This window comes from Mesocricetus auratus, unplaced genomic scaffold (assembly GCF_017639785.1).
Source record: "Mesocricetus auratus isolate SY011 unplaced genomic scaffold, BCM_Maur_2.0 Super-Scaffold_100018, whole genome shotgun sequence".
In the NCBI taxonomy this organism is placed as follows: domain Eukaryota; kingdom Metazoa; phylum Chordata; class Mammalia; order Rodentia; family Cricetidae; genus Mesocricetus; species Mesocricetus auratus.
In genome coordinates, this window is record NW_024429199.1 from 23,354,781 (window position 1) to 23,373,482 (window position 18,702).

The following is an 18,702-nucleotide window of genomic DNA, read 5'->3' on the forward strand; positions in this document are numbered from 1 at the left end:
GTGTCACCATGCTTGTTTTAAACGTTGGTAGGGCTCTCTCTCTCTGTGTGTGTGTGTGTGTGTGTGTGTGTGTGTGTGTGTGTGTGTGTGTGTGTGTGTCTCTGGCTGTCCTAGAACTTTGTAGGCCCGACTGACCTCAGATCTCAACTAAGAGATCCTGAGTACTGGAATTAAAGGTGTGTGCCACCACAGCCCTAAACGTTGGATTTTTAGTTCTTGGAATTAGTCATCTAGAGGTGGAAGCAATTTGGCTAACCCCCATAGAAACACAATGTTTACCTATCCTAAGTCAAAGTGGTTTCCTTCAGATCTCTGGCCAGTTAAATCCTTTGAAAGTTTTTTTCCCCTTAAAAAAACAAAACAGTATTCATACCTTGAGGCATCAGCAAATATTAATTGGTTGATGCATAGTTTTACTTTTTCTGGAAGAAGTTTTAAGGGTGTACTGAGTATTTGAACTCAAGCTCTCATGCTTGCATGTTGAGCACTCAACTATTTGATCAGCAGTCTGTGTCCTAAAGGAGCAAGTGAATTGACTTAGCCTAGGGCTTACAGTCAGTTTGAATATTTTATTTAGCTTTTGTTTCAGAATCTACATCTTTGCTCACGAAATCATAGAGATGAACAATTTCGTTAAGTGTTTTGGTAGACTGTCAGCTGGTATTGCTGTAATTGTGTATATTTGGAGGGCACTGAGGAGCAAGTCTAAGGCCTTGCATGCTAGGTGTGATGGTTAGTGTTTCAGATTGACAGAATCTAGACTTGCTTAGGAGATGGGCCGCTGCGTACCCATGGGATGATATCTTGGTTTCATTTGCTGAGTTGGAAAGACCTGCCCATTGTGAGTGGTGCCATTCTCTGGGATTCTGGGCTGCAAGTAAATAAAGGGAGCCAAGTAAATGTGTTGCTGTCTGCTTTTCAATATAAATAAGATGTGACCAGCTGCCAGGCGTTGGTGGCGCACGCCTTTAATCCCAGCACTCGGGAGGCAGAGGCAGGCGGATCTCTGTGAGTTCGAGACCAACCTGGACTACCGAGTGAGTTCCAGGACAGCCTCCAAAGCCACAGAGAAACCCTGTCTCGAAAAAACCAAAAAAAAGATGTGACCAGCTGCTTCAAGCTCCTGCTGCCAACCTGACTCTCTGCCTTGATGGCAGTGGAATGCACCTTTGAACTGTTGCCTTTGTCAGAGAATTTTATCACAGTAACAGGAGCAGAAGCTAAAACAGTAAGCAGGTATCCCAGTCCCACTCCTGCTCCAACACTGACACTACAACATATTCCTGGAGGAAAAGGACTTCTACAGGAATACGGAAATTTTGTTTTAGTTAGGATTTTCCCCTCCTTTTGCTGTATTATGTTTTGTATGTTACATCAGTTACAAAAGGTTCCAGAGAAGTCTGCTTATAGGCATGGTGAAGGGGGTGTGCTTGGAGATATCATCTGCACATAGCAACTCCCCTGGAATCATCAGTTACTCCTACACAGTCTGGTGCCTAGAACAGTGCTTAAGATGGTAGGCACTTGGATATTATGTTAGTTAGGTGAATAAGATAGGCTTGTTACAGCCTTTATTCTAAGGCTGAATTGCTCAGTCTTTTTTGTCTCTTTATTTTCTCATTTTCCTTTCTCTCTGGCAGCAAATGTCAATCTCAGCTTGGCCTCTTTCAGGTTAGTATGGTGCCGAGCTGTCTAATTTCTTTTCAGCTCCACTCTAGGGAACGGGGCAGAGAAAACTATCCTATCACAATATGGGGTACATGGCTCTAGGAGTCTGAAAAAATAATTTTAAAAGCCATTTTGCGACCTGGGAATAGTAAAGTGCATGTGAATTCAGGAAACTTTTTAAACCACAATAATTTCTTTTTGAAGCCTATTAAGACATAGGCCAACAGCACAGTATTGGGCAAGTGATGGGAATTAAACATTACACAAATGTAGTACTTGTCTTTATTTTCTGCCTCTCAGCTCAACTGCCCCTCATTAAAATTTACAAATGGACATAAAAACCCTGTTTATACCTGGTTGACTTGTTAGAGAAATAGTGAGTAAAAGGCCTGCGGTGTTTCACATTGCCGTCACCAGGTTAAAGGAGCAAAATGTGTGTAAAAATAAATAACTGGGATCCATGGGGAATAAACTCTTAACACACAGAGTGGCACAAGTTAAACCCCCGTCTTCTCTCCTAGACCTGATGCTGGGTAAACCTGGGAATTCAGGGTAGATGTTTTGTGGGATGGGTATGTGTGCCTTGCTGGGAGGTGGGCCATGAAGTGTTGCACTTATGTCACTTTCACAAGGGAATACACACATGATTGCTAAGAAAAATAATGACTTTAAGACCTCTTTCAAATGACTAGTTTGAAATAAAATCAGGCAAAATATTCTAAATTTTGTCATATAGAGACTTAACACTAAGTTGCATAGCGTTTTGGTGTGTGTTTTTTTTGCAACATTTTAAATAAATCTTAGATTTATTTACTTTTGTGTGTATGGGTGCTTTGCATGTATGTCTGTGCAGTATGTGCATGCTTGGAGCCCGTCTAGTCCAGAAGAAGGCATTGGATCCCCTGGAACTGTAGTTACACATGGTTGTGAGCCGCCACGTGGATGCTACTAACACATGGGTCCTTCTTGACCACTGAGCAATCTCCCCAGCCTTGCAAGTTTTTAAATAATAGTTAAATTAAAAATTAATACTAAAAATATTTTAGTAAGAAAAAGGGCAAGAAAGGGGAAAGGAATGTTATAAATGGTAAAGGTTTTCTTGTACTGATTGTCTTCCTTACTGGGAGACAGGTTGACAGCAAGTACACTGGCTGTCATCAGACAATTCGCTTGTGAGTGAATTCTTGCTGTAAGGCATGAAGATGTCGCCTTGGGAGCTGAAGCTGGGAAGAAAATGCATACGCTGATTCGACTCACTGAACCTTACTAGACTTGATCCATAGATGAAAACCTCATTAAATCTCAAGCATCCATGATGAAAACTTGACTATTAAAAATAAGTTTGAGGGTTGGAGAGATGGTTCAGAGGCTAAGAGCACTGGCTGCTCTTCCAGAGGTCCTGAGTTCAATTCCTAGCACCCACATGGTGGTTCACAACCATCTGTAATGAGATCTGGTGCCCTCTCTGGCATGAAGGCATACATGTAGGCAGAACACTGTATACATAACCAATAAACAAATAAATAGTAAAAATCTTTAAAAAATAAGTTTGAAAAGCAAGCTTGGGTGAGGAATGCGAATATTTAAGGAAAGCAGAATTATGTATTCATATTTACAAATACTTTATCTAATTCGGGAAAAGTACGAATTCCTTTCTGTGAGAAATGAATACCCTTACTTTATATTAATAGCATTAAGAGGCAGTTTATTTTACAATTTTGCACGCTCTGGCATCAGCGCAGGAGGACAAGCGTGGCCAAGTTAGTGCAGACTTCCTCCCTTTCCTTGTTGAGGAATCAATGGCCGGGATGGTTGTACATGCTCACATGCCATCTAGATCTGTCTTTCCCTTGCATCTGTCTTGTTTTGCAGTAGAAATCTTGCCTACACTTTTGTTGTTTTTGCTTTTTTTTTTTTTTTTTTTTTCCTGAGACAGGATTTCTCTGTAGCTTTGGAGCCTGTCCTGGCACTCACTGTAGACCAGGCTGGCCTCAAACTCACAGAGATCCACCTGCCTCTGCTTTCTGAGTGCTGGGATTAAAGACACCTGGCAACCTACATGATTTTACATTCTATTTATTTTAGGCTTATCAGCTAATGATCTTGCAGTCAGGCTTAACTCAGGACCACAATAGGGAGCTTGTTGGGCCCTTAGTAGGGGAGGAATACAAGTGAATTACCAGGATCCAGAGCCTTCAGGAAAAATGAGAGAGGGGAGTCTGTTCAGAAAAGGTAATTTGAATGAAACCTGTAGAGTTCTTGCCCTGCCTATGAGGCATAAGCTGGAGGCCATAGGCAATGGCCTTGTTAGTGGATGTACAAAGAATGTTAACATTGCCTTACAAGAACCGATGAGGGCCCAGGGAAGTAGCTCAGTTGCTAAAGTGCTTATGCTATGGTGAGGAGCTTGAATTTGATTCCTGTGAATCCACACAAGAGAAGGATAACATAGGGTGTTCCTGTAATTTTACCATTGGGGAGGCAGAGACAGGTCAATCCCCGGGGCTCCCTATGGTCCGCCTAGTCTAGTCAGTGAGTTCAGGCCAAATGAGAGACCCTGTTTAAAAAAAAAATGTGGCAGCACCCAAAGATGACCCCTAAGGATGATCTCTGGCCTCCATGCATCATCCTACACGTAAGTTATACACAAGAATCACTGAAGACCCCGCTCATTCACAGTAGCCTAGGAGGTGGGACTTTAGAAGTTGCCAGTGCTTTACATAAGGGCCAAGGCTATTCATGCGGTTTTCTTCCATCTAATTGTGATGTCCCATGTATGTCAAGTTGGGGGAGGCACTAAGTCAAATTAATTAAGAAAGGGGGATGATAGGTGTCTCCAAAACTGGTTGAGAAAGGAAACCATATAAAGTGTAGTTATGTAGTAATTAAGGACCATGGCAAAGTCTTACTTTGCCTTGTCATTTAACTAAATCAGTTCCAATTTTCACGAGGCATTATATATCACCTTTTAGGTTAGTTTTTTGAAGTATGGTTTCTCTGCATAGCCCTGGCTGTCCTGGAACTCATTCTGTATACCAGGCTGGCCTTGAACTCGGAGAACCACCTGCCTCTGCCTCCCAAGTGATGGGATTAAAGCCTTCAACCACTACATCCATCCCACCATTATAAATAACTTTAAGTGTGGAGTGTTGTAGGTGATTGGTAGTGGACTCTGATATTTTAAAATATATTATTCACTTAGGTATTCCATTTGTTTTTGTGATATCAATACAGTGTTCCTAAGAATAAATGCATTGAGTCCAACTTCAGAAGTTCTCATATGTCTTTATTTTATAAATACAGGTGGATCGCTGTCAGTTTGAGACCAGCCTGGTCTACAAGAGCTAGATCCAGGACAGCCTCCAAAGCCACAGAGAAACCCTGTCTCGAAAAACCAATAAATAAATAAATAAATAAATAAATAAATAAATAAATAAATAGTGCATACATGCATGCATGTGGTCTCATGCGCACCCAAGTGTGTGCACCTGTGTGTGTGTGTTTGCATGAGAGTGCAGATGCCTTCAGAGGCTAGAAGGGGCTGTTGGATTGACCTGGAAGTGGAATTGCAGGCAGCTGTGGATGCTGGGAACCGAACTTGGGTTTTCTGTAAGAGCAGTATGTGCTCTTAAGTGGCAAGCTATCTCTCCAGTCCCAGGTTCTATCAATCTTATCATTTCTCTGTTCAAAAGTGCAGTCAGGCTGGGAATGAACCTCAGCTGGTGGAGTGCCTGCCTTTCTCTGGCTTTAGTTCACAGCACCACATAAAAATGAGACATTGTGGCATTTAGAAAGTGGACGCAGGAAGATCAGAAGTTTAAGGTTATTCTTGGCCATATAGCAAGTTTGAGGCAGCATGGGATACAGAAGACCTGCTTTCAAAACAGAAAAATTCTGAAGTCCATTCTTTTCTAAGATTCAAGACTATTGTTTTTCTTTTCTTTTTTCCGGGATCTCCCTGTGTAACAGCCCTGGCTGTCCAGTACCTTGCTCTGTATACCAGGCTGACCTTGAACTCATAGAGATCTGCCTACCTTTGCCTTCTGGGTGCTGGGATTAAAGGCATGAGCCACCACTGCCTGGATCAAGACAATTTTTATCTTTTTTTTTATCACTAATAGCATTGGCTAACCTGGAACTCACTATGTAGACCAGGCTGGCTTCCAAATCATTGAGATCTGCTTGCCCCTGCCTGTTGAGTGCTTGGGTTAAAAGTTGTGTCACCATGCTTTACTCAAGTCGATCTTTTTAACTGTGAGCCCCTGTAAAATCAAAAGAGCTACATGTAGCAGCACACAATAGCACAGAGTAAGCATCTCCAGTACAGGGGGAAGCCCAGTAGAGAACGGGACCCACCACCCAGCAGGCAGGCATTAAAGTCTGTAGCAGTGTTGAACATCCAGGGTTCGTGGTGGTATCATTAGGACGTTCTGTAGCCTACACCTCCACACACACCCCTTGTTCCTCCTGAAAGCACATCCTAAAATATACAAGTCAATGTCTATATTCTCTCACATCCATTACCCACTGTTGGTACCCACTTTTTGTATTAGTTACCTTCACTGTGATGATCTGACAGAAGCAACTTAAGGGAAAATAGTTTATTTTGGCTTGCAGTTTTAAAGGACATGGTGGTCCATCATGGTGGCCAAGGCTTAGTGTCACAGGTTCTATCTGTCGTGATGGGAGTCTGTAACCCTGCTGTTAGGAAGCAGAACTTGTTGGAATATGATCAGAAAAATATTCAGGAAACCAGTGCTCTTTTTGTAGGGGTTCAGATTGCTAAAGTTATGGGGTCAGTGACTCTTGCACTAAGGTCCCAGAGAAAAACCAACAAGACCAGGCAGCATGTAACAGGGTCCTATTCTCTGTGGGGCTTCTGCGTGGGTTATGGGCTACACTATCACAGTGAAACCAAAATTTGATGGAGACCTTAGGACTTTTGGAATGCCAGAAATGTAGGCTGACTTCTGAATAAATCTGAAGAAACGAAATAAAGTTGGCTCAAGCAAGAAGCCACATATGCAGCAGGGAACAGGGACATATGGGTGGGGTCATCAAAGCCTGTGAGGGCCTGATATGGTACCACCAAAAGCCCTGAATGCTAGGAAGCGACCTACAGACTTTGAAATACATCATGCTAGGTTTAGATAAAGATTCAAAAAATCTCTAAAATGACTACAGCTTAAAAATACCACACTTAAAAGAAAACCATCACGGCATTGCCATATTTAATAATTTTAAAGTCTTTCTAATTCTTTTTGAGGATGGTTTTGCATTCTATGACATGAACACAAGATGGCAGCATTGCTTCAGCAGTTAGGAAAGTTTCACTCCTGAAAAGGGATGGGAGTTGACTGGCAGAGTCACAGCAGCAGGTGCTGGGGTCTGCACAGAGCACAGGACTGCTGTTCCCTGCATAGAGGATGTTGGAAGAAGACATGAAGTAAGCCTGCTCAATGCCTCTGAAGGGTGCACACTGTAGCGTATGTTTTCCAGGGCAAGAGGACCTTCCCTGTAAAAATGAAATGGGTCAGATGTTGAGGTTTTTATGAGATTTATGGGTAACACAGAACTTGGCTGTACAGCTGTGAGTATTTAATCTGTATTTTTATGGACTGGTAATTTTCTAAGGATAATAGATGTTTGCCTTCATTTCTTCTCAAAACTTTAAGGAGATGTTAGTGATGAGAAAGAATTTGGATCTCAGGTGAGTAGACATGCAAATATGGTCTGTAGTATTAATGTACATTTGTTTCAATGGTTCATGCCAGAGAACTGCAGTAGGTTAGGGAATCACTGGCTTCAAGGCCCCGGATCATTTCAGCAGCCTGCTTTGTACCTCTCTTTGTGGAGTCAACAGGTGTATGTATATGCACATCTATACTCATTTTTTTTTTGGTTTTATGAAACAGGGTTTCTCTGTATTGTTTTGGAGGCTGTTGGTCCAGCCCAGCCTCGAATTCACAGAGATCCACCTGCCTCTGCCTCCCGAGTGCTGGGATTAAAGGCATGCGCCACCACCACCTGGTTCTATACTCATCTTTTAAAGTGCACGTGTAAATAAGTACATATGTGTTACATGTAGAGTTTGTAACCTTTCTTAGTTTATGTCATTCGGTTTCACCAGTTGTTGGAAGAGTTTCTGGAAAATAAAATTTATTGACTAAGAAAGAGAAGTAAATGAAGACCCACAGAGATTTTTATTTATTTATTTTTATTTTGTCAAATTTATTAATTTTTATTTTATATGTGTTGGTGCTTTGCCGTGGATGTCAGATGCTCTGGAACTGGAATTACAGAAAGTTGTGAGCTGCCATGTGGGTGCTGGGAATTGAACCCAGGTCCTCTGAAAGAGCCGTCAGTGCTTTTGACCACTGAGCCATCTCTCCAGCCCCCAAAGATTTTTGTTGATGCCTGTGTTAAAAAATAGACAAGCTTTGAATTAAATTGGAAAGTTGATTTTATCATCATTTAAAAACTGTGTTCTTGGGCTGGAGAGATGGCTCAGTGGTTAAGTGTGAGAGGTGTGATACAGGCTGCATAGCAGGCGCGGCAGTTAAGAGCACTGGCTGCTCTTCCAGAGGTCCTGAGTTCAATTCCCAGCACCACATGATGGGCTCACAACCATCTGTAATGAGATCTGGTGCAGGCTTGCATGCAGGCAGAACACTGTATACATAATAAATCTCAAAAAAACTTGTGTTCTTGGGCTTGGGAGAGATTCCATAGTTAATGATGCTTGCCACTATGTCTGAAAATTTGAGTGTGATTCCTGGAATCCACATAGTAGAAGGATAAACCCATTTATGCAAGTGCCTTCTCCCCTGAACAAACAAACAAATAAATAAACAAAGTGAAAAAGTCTATGTTCTTAGAAGACTGCCTTGTGTATGCTAGGCAAGTCCTTTACTGCCAAGCTGTATCCTCCAGCTAGAAGTCTTGTTTCAATGGTATGTCTCCACATTTTACCTTTCAAAGATGGATTTATATTACTCATTTAAATTAACATTTGAACTTTAATTTCCTCATGTCTACTTATAATTTGATCTGGGCAATGATTGCTTTTTAAAATTATATTTTGAGAAAGCAAACTTTATAATGACATACATTTGACTGTGTGTGTGTGTACTAAACAGAACATTTTATTAGCAAGCTAACTCATTTTCCATTGAAAGCAGAAGCTATCACACACATAAATACAGCCTTTATGGGTTCACTAGAGTCCTAAAGGTGAGCTTGAAATGTAGTCTACTACTTGGTGGCTTATATCACTGTCAGGGTTAATATATGAGAAATAATGAGTTGAGTGTGAGCTTGAATAAATGAAAACCATGATGTTTAATAAAGCAGTCAGAGGTTTTTTTCTGAGCTCCATAAATAGTTTGGGGGCATATATGATCTTAAAACCTATTACCCTGTTGCCCTTTTTATGTATGCCAGGTCTCCCCAGCAACTAATTGTGACAAAGGCACTGGTAACAATTTTCATGTCTTTTTAGGTAATGACTTTTAATTGAATCACTGCATAAGAGATTATTGGTGCATCCGTAGGGCTCATCACTGGGTTTCAGGCTGATGAGTAGAAGCTTCTTATGTTGTCCACATCAACCCATTTGAAAAGTGGTAACTTGGAGAGGGGAATAAAACTGCATTAAAGTATCTATGTGTTTGTTGTATGTCTGTCTTTCCCTATGACTGTCTGTCTGTCTAGCTGTTTTTCGGCACACATTGGCTTTACAGTCTAAGGGGGCTTAGATATGAATCCCAGCCTTGCCATTTTAAGATGGTGAGACTGCAGAGATGTCATTTGGTTCTAAGGAACTACGTTTTTTTTTTTAAATCTAAGATGGGAGTGATAATTAGTTGTCTTACAGTGCTCTGTGATGATGATATGAAATGTTTGGGGTAGTGTCTGGAGCGTAAATGGTGGTGGTTATCATGGCACAGAGTTTATTATAGCAGATATGTATGTATATATGGTATTTTAAAATAATATCACTGGGTTCCATTTTATTTGACAAAGCACAACCTATATAAAGACAGTTTTCCGATCTGTTAAAACTGTGATGTTCCTAAAGGAATAAGTTACAAGCTTTATTTACACAGTTCTTGAGACGATGTATTTGTGTAACCTTTTCAGAAAGGGTTTATAAATAGCTTTCATAGCAATGGACTTTATTAGGGTCCCAGTCCTGAGGGGTCCATAGAAGCTGGTCTAAAGATTATTTAGAGAGATTACGGAAAACTGCTTTGTCTCATGAGAGTTTGTGCCTGTTTAGATTCCTGCTCTTGGCTTTGTGCCTCTGGAGCTGACATGCTTGTAAGAGCACTGCTTGTTACCATCGAGGGCTCTGCTGCCCTGCCCAGCATTGGGCAGAGCACTCCGTACATGTTACCATCGAGGGCTCTGCTGCCCTGCCCAGCATTGGGCGGAACACTCCGTACATACTGGCACAACACAATGCTGTACTTTTTATTTTTCATTTCTGTATGTTTAAAAAAACTATTAAAAAAACACACAAAATGAACGGTGACAAGATGGCTCAGTGCCGCCACCATGACCGATGACCTGAGTTCGATGCCTGGGATTCACACGGTGGAAGAAGAAACCCGACTTCTGCAAGTCATCCTCTAACTATATGCGCACCTTGGTGTGTACACATCCCTGCCCTCCCCCGAGGAGACAATTAACAAAAAGAAGCAGGATAAAACTCGCTTCACTCGACGACTTGTAAGGTGTAGTCTTCTCTGATTCCTTGGTGCTGAGTTCTCACGCTTCCTGTTACGCTTCGGTGAGCAGTGGCGGCAGTCTTGCCCTGAGTTTACACTCCTGCCTTCTTCCCTCTTCTCTCTCCTCCTTAGCTCATCTCACACTCACTGCACATCGCAGATTTAGTAGGACATTGCTATCCCGCTGCCTAAGGTCCGTGCTCCCAGTCTTTATCCCTCTCCGGCTGATGCTGACGCCAATGTAGTGACCGTTCTCAGAAGCTCTGCACCTTCTCCTGTGGCCCCCGGTGATTCCTACGCTGCAACACTGAATGGCGGATCACTGCTTCTCAGCTTCCTTGACTTCTCAACAGCGGACAATTGATTGCTCCCACTTCACTGGAATACGATTTTTGGTTTGTCTTTTAGGACACTGTAGTCTTTGGTTTGCTTTGTTTACTGTGCTGCTTTCTTGTGGTTATTGTTGTTGTTTTCTGCTCTGTTGACCGCTTCCTCGATCGAATTACTGATTCTTTTTGTTTGTTTGTTTTCAAGACAGGGTTTCTTTGTGTAGGATAGTAGTGTGCCTGCTGCTGCTTGAGTTACTTCCTCACTTCTAACCGAATCCTATGACCAGGGAGGGGGGTATATGGAGATGTCAACTGCCACTCAACCTCTATTCCAAAAGGCAGAAAGGTCATTTCTGTCAATAATGATAAGGATTCTCTCTTGATGAGAAGCTCATCTAACCACTGAAGATGAGCTCGTTTCCAGTCCAGGAATGAATAAGTTAGAAAAACAGTCTTCAGGGACTATTTGGGGACTGTCCAGGCAGGTGACAGCATGCCGGAGTTTTTCTAAGTACTAAATACTCTGTCCAGTCTCATGCTAACTGGATTGCATTAAAAAGCTATGTTAGCGCTGGAGAGATGGCTTGAAGCATTTGCTATTCTCCCAGAGGACCAGGGTTTGATCCCTAGCACCTGCATAGTGGCTTACAAGTTTCTGGAAGTCCAGTTCCGGGGGATCTGATGCCCTCTGCTGGTCTCAGTGGGCACCAGGCACAAAAGTGGTGCATAGACCGGCACATGGGCCAAACATCTGTTTACATAAAATGACAGCAAACAAGTCTTTAAAAAACATTATCTAGCCGGGAGGTGGTGGCGCACGCCTTTAATCCCAACACTCGGGAGGCAGAGGCAGGCGGATCTCTATGAGTTCGAGGCCGGGATGGACCGACGGCCTCCAAAACAATACAGAGAAACCCTGTCTCGTAAAAACCAAAAACCAAACAAACAAACAAAAAACAAAAACATTATGCTAATGCAGACTGATAGAATTGATAGATAAGACCCACCTTACTGGAGGAGACGCCCTTTGCTAGAAGCCATGAGGTTGGAATTTTCCAGGGACCATACTAGAGGAAAGGGAGGTAAAGGTGACGTACGACCAGCAGTGGAGTGTCACCGCGTTTATTATCTCCAGTCTCCCAATAACTTTGGCTCGGGTGTGCCTTGTATTTCCTTACTTACTCCACAACCCGTTCCCACCACTCTCCAGGTTTGTCGTGGGGACTGACTTGAATGGGGTGTGCTCATGAGCATTTCTTGTGTTAGACCCATGAGAAGTCCCTGCACCGGCGGGAGAAGGTGAAGCTAGGGTGCTGTGTCCCAGGGTCTCCTGCTGGTTCAGCCCAGTCCTGGAAGGACTACATGAGTAGGAACATCTTCACTAGTTGCTTGTGCTTGGAATGCAGTGGTATCCTTTGCTGTTTCAATACTCATTGCTGTTTATTTGTGGACAATTTTTCTACTAAGCTCTGCTCAGTTACCCAGTTTAGTACACTCTCCCTTTCCTGCAAGAACAACTCAGACCATCCTAAATGAGTATTGTTTGAGGGAGTCAAAGACAGGATCGATTATAGATTGTTTGTAGAGTTTGCACAGAGGCATGGAGAGAAATCTGAGGAGCCTTAGGTTTTAATGTGAAATATGCAGCAGGGGACATGAGTGCTTCTAGAAAGTGGAATCTGAGCCGGGCGTTGGTGGCACACGCCTATAATCCCAGCACTCGGGAGGCAGAGGCAGGCGGATCTCTGTGAGTTTGAGGCCATCCTGGTCTACAAAGCGAGTTCCAGGAAAGCCTCCAAAACAATACAGAGAAACCCTGTCTTGAAAAACCAAAAAAAAAAAAAAAAAAAAAGTGGAATCTGGAAATAGTCAGAGAATAAAACAACTGGATATCAAGTCATCTACATCCATGACTGATCCACACTGGCCTTGAAGATGGCAATATGGATTACTATACATTGGGGATCACTATACATTTGGGGGAAGTTTACAGACTGATGACACCCTTTCTGTTATATAGAGTCCCAGCCATTCAAAGACTGGAAAGCTAATGATGGTAATTCACTGTTTCTATTTCAGTGGCATCAAAACTTCCCAGCTCCTATAGCCCCCTCACTGCTACATCTGTGTGGTATGCCTTGTGGTTCCTTTTGTTTTTTAAAAAGATTTTATTTTGGCTTTATTGGGGTTTTGCCTGGTGTATTCATGTGTCAGATCCTTTGGAACAAGAGTTACAGGCAGCTGTGGGCTGCCATGTGGGTGCTGGGAATTGAACCTGGGTCCTCTGGCAGAGCAGCCAGCGTTCTCAACCATTGAGCCATATCTCCAGCCCATGTCTTGTGGTTCTTGTCTGACATCTATTTGTAAGATAAGATCAACAAGACAAGCAACCACCAGGTCACTGTGCAGAGGAAAACCTCTGTGGAGAATACTTATGCATCCAGAGGAAGCCAGAATAATAGTAATAGTAAGGATAATAATAATCAATAGTAATTAACAGAAGGAAGAGAAAATAACCCTGGGAAGTCACAGGAGTAGTTCATATAACATCCTTAAAATGACAGAAGAGCTACAAGAAAAGCTGAACTCACTCATGACAGAAAGACGGGCCACTCAGGGACTGAGTTTAAGGTGTGGCATGGCTTTTATTAACTAACTAACTAATTAATGTTATAATTATTATTTGGTTTTTTAAATACAGGATTTCTCTTTATAGCCCTGACTGTCCTGGAACTCGCTCTGTAGACCAGGCTGGCCTTGAACTCAGAGATATGCCTGTCTCTTGCCTCTGGAGTGCTGGGATTATAGGTGTGTGCTACCAACCCTGTCATGACAGGTTTTTTTTTTTAAATGGAGTTGACGGAGCAAGCTCCTATTCCAACTCCTACTTCCAAAAATCCATTTAATATATTGTCCTCGGATAGAGGACATATCAGATATTAAACTGATAAGAACAGATACTACACTTGATCCTAGCCAAAAGGCCAAGAAGCGATGACAGGTTATTTTTTAATGGTTGTGAATTGATCTTGCAGCTACAAGTAAATAAATGTGAGTATTTTGGACATGAGAGCAAATTATTATACTAATTTGTCTTAGGGCCACAAACTAACAGAAGGCTTTGCATATTAAAAATTGAAATGGTTGAAAGAAAGAATACAAATCTACTGGAAAATTTTGTACTAGCAATTAGCATATAAATAGACTCTTTTGTTCTAACATAATATTTTATTTAACTGACCATTGCTTTGATTGGCTATGTTAATTAACAACAGTATTTGTCAAACCTGTCTAAGACAAATTGAAAATCTATATACTTTGCTAAAAATTTGTTGGTGAATTCCAAATACTTTTTGGATCTATCCCCAAAGGAGGTACAAATTTATCATTTTTTTTGAGACAGGCTAACTCTGTATAGCCCTGGCTGTCCTGAAACTTACTCTTTTATACCTGCCAACCTCAAACTTTAAAACTTCCTGCCTCTGTCTTCCCAGTGTTGGGATTAAAGGCATGTGCCACCACTGTCCCACAGGAATTAGGGTTTTAAAGATTTATTTCATTTTAAATTTATGTGTATATACATGGACCTGTATGGGGCTTGTGCATGTGTGAGTGTGGGTACCCAGGGAATTCAGAAAAAGCACTGGCCTCCCGGGAGTAGAACTTCGAAGTCAGCTCAAGACACCCCAATACCAACTTCTCAGCAGAAAGGAGACCCAGAGGGACAAAGTTTAGTAGTTTATTTAAAAATGACATGAAAAGGTGAAGAGAAGTCACACCATGCAACAAGGCTCACACAGGAGGTTTATTGGAAGAAGAGAGAGAAGGGGTCAGAACAGGGTAGAGATTGGGCCCTGGGGACAAGAATTGCAGAAGGAGAGGAAGAAAGACCCACTTTTTTTTTTCTGAGACAGGGTTTCTCTGTATTGTTTTGGCGGATGTCCTGGAACTCGCTCTGTAGACCAGGCTGGCCTCGAACTCACAGAGATCTGCCTGCCTCTGCCTCCCAGGTGCTGGGATTAAAGGTGTGCGTCACCAACACCCAGCTAAAAATGTGTAGTCCAGGCTGGCCTCAAGCTCGTGATCCTCCTGCCTCTGCCTCCTTCAGCATATCTTACCTTGCACCACCACAACCAGCTTTTTTTTTTTTCTTTAAAGATTTATTTATTAATTATGTATACAGTGTTCTGTCTGCGTGTGTCCCTGTAGGCAGAAGAGAGCACCAGATCTCATTATGGATGGTTGTGAGCCATCATGTGGTTACTGGGAATTTTAAACTCAGGACCTCTGGAAGAGCAGCCAGTGATCTTAACCTATGAGCCATCTCTCCAGCCCAGGGCCCACCTTTTAAAAGGGAACATAGTGAATATGCACAGGTGGTGCTCTTAGTGGCTGTAGGTGAGGATATATTCTGTTAGGACTCCAAGGGCAGGCCAGTACGGGAGCCTGAATACTAACATAAAGGACAGTGAATAAGAGACAAAACAAAACAAAAAACCAACCAAACCAAACCAACCAACCAACCAACCAACCAAAAACCAACCAGGAGATAGAGGTTGAGAGAGAAGGAGGAAAGGAACAAGGGAGAGGGGGGAAGGGCCATTTGTTTTGGGGTTGGGGACAAAAGACTGCCTCTGGATAGAAGGGAGACAGATGTGCTCCATAGGCAAATGGAAGGTTTTTTTTTTGGTTGTTTTTTTCCAGACAGGGTTTCTCTATGCAGCCCTAGCTATCCTGAAATTAGGTCTGTAGACCAGGCTGCCTCTGCCTCCCAAGTGCTGGGATTAAAGGCGTGTGCCACCACCACCAGGCACAAATGGCAGTTTATAAAGGTAAAAGAGGAAACTGTGTTAGGATGAGATGTTTAATTTTAATTGGACATGTTAATTAGGTAAGCCAAAGGAGGCTTTTGATTACTGGACTTCAATACTTGGATAGCTCGACATGAGCTGTAGGGATCTAAACTTTTGTTGCCTGTGATAATTTTGGTGTCACTTATTCAAGCAGCTCCTAAGAATTTCTACTCTACTTCACTTTTTTTTTTTTTTTTTTTTGTATTTTGTTTGCTGTCCCACAGCAACTTTTTGGTCTTAGATCCTACTTGCTGTAAGTTTCTTGTGCGTGACTGAAGATGGTAGCAGGCAAATTACAAAAAGGAAGTGTTCTTTGCTGGATAAAGCAGTTTCTTTTTTCTCTTTACATCTGTTTTTGTATGCATGCTGCTTGGACTCTCTGCTACTAAGCTTTCTCATCCATTGCCTATTTATAAAAAAAAACTTTCATGCTCCTAATTTTTTAATCAATAAGCAAATTTGAATATCATATCTTTTTTTTTTTTTTTTGGTTTTTCGAGACAGGGTTTCTCTGTGGTTTTGGAGGCTGTCCTGGAACTCACTTGGTAGTCCAGGCTGGTCTCGAACTCACAGAGATCCGCATGCCTCTGCCTCCCGAGTGCTGGGATTAAAGACGTGCACCACCAACGCCCGGCAAATATCATATCTTAATATATGTATATACTGCAGAATGGCTAGAAAGAGCTAACTTATGTATTATCTCATATACTTATTTTTATGCAAGAACATTTAGTAAAAGCTAATATATTGCTTCTTATACCTATTTTTTTGTATGGGAACACCGAAAATCAACTCTCAGAGATTTTGTAGTATGACATAAGATCTCTTGAATTTATTTCCCCTGGCTAAAATGTATCCGTTGACCAACATTTGTCTGTTTAAGTCTACAAGTCTTCTAAGGAGGGGCTTAATGACAATGACTTAAGGGGATTTCTTTCTTTTATTTTTCTTTTTTTTTCTGAGACAGGGTTTCTCTGTGCAGCCTTTGTTATCCTAGAACTCATTTTGTTCACCAGGCTGGTCTTGATCTCAGAGATCTGACTGCCTCTGCCTCTGGAGTGATTAAAGGTATGTGCCATCACTGCCCACCTAGGAGATTTCTAATGTTAAGAAGTCCCTGTGTCTAATTCAGATGAACTGCCAATGGTCCACTTGAAGACCAGAGAGAAATTACATATGCACTTATGAAATATCTTTTTTGTTGTTGTTGTTTGTTAGCATCAGAATGAGTACAGATATCTCATGATCAACCCGTTGATGTGAAGCCAGGGTTTCTCACCATACTGGCCTGCTGGTAAGTTCTACAGTATCTTTTCATAAGCAATGCCTAAAGCAGACCCTTTACATTTTCTGCTCACAATTTCTTTGTAATAGGGTAAGAGTAAAATGCCTGAAAAGCAATCTAACGGTACTAATTCTTAGAGGAGTGTGATCTCTCCCATCAACCTACAGTTTCATTTAGTTCTGCAGAAATCACTTTTATACTGTCTTCTCAGAACATTTAAAGTAGGCTTCATAGAAATAACTGAGGTTTTTGCTTTTATTTTGTAAAAGTGTCTATTCTTTGTTAAATTATTGCTAAATATTAGCTTAATTCATTAAAGTTTGATAGTAATTATAGAGATTATAGACAGAGTAATGAATAAATGTATTAGTTAAGCATAAAACTCACCAGCCTGCCATATGTGGTGGCACATGACTTCAATCTCAGCACTCAGAAAGTGGAGGCAGGCAGAGCTCTGTGAGTTCAAATCCAGCCTAATCTATATAGTGATACTTCTTCAAAAGCAAAACATCTCCCCCACCAAAAAAGCCCCAGCAAGCGTTCTGAAATACAGTCTTTTGTTCAGGACATTCAGAGTAGTGGTTCTGAATCTTCTTAATGCTGCGACCCCTTTCATACAGTTCCTCATGTTGTGGTGACCCCAGCCATATAATTATTTTCATTGCTAATTCATAACTGTAATTTTGCTACTGTTATGAATCATAATGAAAACAACTGATATGCAGGATGTCTGATGTGTAGCCATAAAGGGGTCATGATCTACAGGTTGAGAACCACTGATTTAGAAGACTGCAAATGTCAGTCCAAATGCTTAACACAAGGAATGGGTAGAAAACAAATTAATCTGACAAATCAGTTTATTGAAAGTCACTTTGGAACGCTCGATGACAAAAAATGAAACACTGTGCTCATAATTCACATCTCTGGAACATTTGCTATGAGACACACACAGTGACTTTACTATAGTGTCTCACACTCAGCTCACATATACCCTTTGAGGTATAGCATATAATTAGCTTCATTTTACATGGGAGGAAACTGAGGTTTCCAGGGTTAAGTCACGGAGGGTCACATAACTTTGTCATTGGAGCTAAAATTCAAAACCAGGTCAGCCTGATTCTAGAGCCCAGGACCAGCTATTAGCTTCTAAAGCCTAGCCAGACTGAAGAGGGGGTTAACCTTGTCCCTTGCTGGTGATCTCTGCTGGCCTGACATTGATCTATGGGGCTGGGTCAAGGCCATGGACTCTGCCAGGCAAGAGTCACCATAACTGATAGCTTGCATGTGTGTGCTAGGTCTGTGAACAACTCTATTAACTGTTTTCGAATGAGACAAAGCAGCAGGCAATTAACAGAGTTAATGTCATAAACAATGGACAGATGGGGTGTTTGCAAGAAAAGTCTGCTAAGCTAGATCCCAGGCTTCCAAGAGATAAATAGATTCTTATCATTGTTTTTGAACACTCTACCCTGGGTTTGGAAAAAGGTATTTATCATGCTGTCTCCTTTGAGGTGCTTTTCCTTGGTGTGATGAATGTGGCTCCCTGGCATGGATGTTGTATACCAGCCTCAAGGCAGAAGACTTCCACCTCAAAGGAAAATAAATTAGCTTTTAGTGAAGAAGAAAAAAAAGAATGCCATCAACCTTTTAATCTTTCCTTTCCGTCTTCTGCCCCCCCCCCCCCAACTATGAATATTTCATCTTCAGGGATCCATTGTTTCTCTCAAGAAGGGCATCAGGTGACCCAGATGTGCACTTTGAGAGGGCCTTTCCTAGGCTTTGTCACACCCACATGTGCTGTGTTATGAATAATCACCATGGATTAATTGCCTAGA

The 18,702-nt window shown here is 41.8% G+C and overlaps 1 pseudogene; it reads right to left on the minus strand.

The window, feature by feature from the left end:
- Positions 1 to 13,561: 13,561 nt before the first annotated feature.
- On the minus strand, positions 13,562 to 13,725 carry LOC121132938 (annotated as a pseudogene).
- Between the last annotated feature and the right edge of the window lie 4,977 nt (positions 13,726 to 18,702).